Raw genomic sequence first — 1,329 nt, 5'->3', positions numbered from 1 at the left:
TATTCAAAATATATTAATATTAGCATATTAATATTGTATTTTTATACATATAATCTATTTTGGCAAATAATAGTAGATGCAGAGATGTGTTTAGAAATCTTTCTGGGAAAACTTCCACCTGCTTTGTTAAAGAATCTTTTGTTGCATGTGAAGATACTCTATTTACCAGTATACTAAGTGGATCCAAAAGGACTTACCCCATATCTGAATTTATTTCTGGATCTTCCACCTCTCTTTCCCTAATGGTTATTTCTTTTCTTTTCTTTTTGTTTCTTTTTCTCTTTTGTAAGCACATAGACATACTGAGAAATATTTCCATACTAAATATTCAATCAACACCTTTTAAATTCCGAGTTTCTGCTGTAGCTGTATTTCCTTTTGTGTATCTCTACTAACCTTTTAAAAACATGTTCCTGGGTCCACTTTATTTGCTTTCTACTTCTCCCCCCCCCTTTTTTTTTAAATGTCATCGGCAATATAGAAGATGATGAATGACTAAAGCCGTTGGTGGCTATATGCACTGTCCCAGAGGATCTGGCTGCCCCAGGCCTCTCTGGTTATTCCAGAGAGCTGAGAGGATCAATAATGTGGCCTTGCTGGAACCCACCAGGGCTCAGTGCTGTGTTGAGGGACCATAGAGGGAAGCTTTGCTCCATTCAGCTCTTACCAATCTGCATTCGCCTGTATCACTCACACACTTGACTTGTTTCCACATAAGGTCACTTAAAATTTCTGTTATTCCACATAATATATGCTTTTTCTGTCTTTATTTTTTTGTAAAATGAGCATTTTAATTTAAAGCAATGTTTGACATTATTGGCCACTCCTTCCTGCAAGTCTTCTGTCCCTTTCTTTCTGTAATTCCATTTCTTTATTTCCTTTCTGCCTTGTATTGAGGTCTTTTTATGTGCCACCTTGCATTACCTTGGCTAACTTTTACTTGAGAATTGCTGTAGTAATTAGCTCCAGCATCATGCCAGGAGACCCAGAAGGTCTTATGATGCTAGAGGTCCCTGTGGTGGTGGAGGAGGGGAACTCTGTATGCATCTTTGCATCTTTGGTAAGTCCTGTTTGGAGAGGTTAGCAGGAATCCCTAGGTTCTGAAGCAGCCATACTTTCTTTTGCAGAGAATTACTCCTGTGTTACAAAGCAGCTCTTGGCAGCCCCTGGGATTAGTAAGACTGCATGCTTTACCATGGGAAGCTGAGTATGAGACCAGAGACAACATCATGAGGAGGATTCTATCAGGTCCATCAACTCATAAATTTGGGCTACTACAGTATCAATCTGTCCTATAGTCGAGGTGATTCATTTCGAAATGGGCCTGAG

Source organism: Carlito syrichta, unplaced genomic scaffold (assembly GCF_000164805.1).
Source record: "Carlito syrichta isolate Samal-C Ts95f unplaced genomic scaffold, Tarsius_syrichta-2.0.1 Scaffold315570, whole genome shotgun sequence".
Classification (NCBI taxonomy): Eukaryota; Metazoa; Chordata; class Mammalia; order Primates; family Tarsiidae; genus Carlito; species Carlito syrichta.
This window is presented reverse-complemented; position numbering follows the sequence as displayed.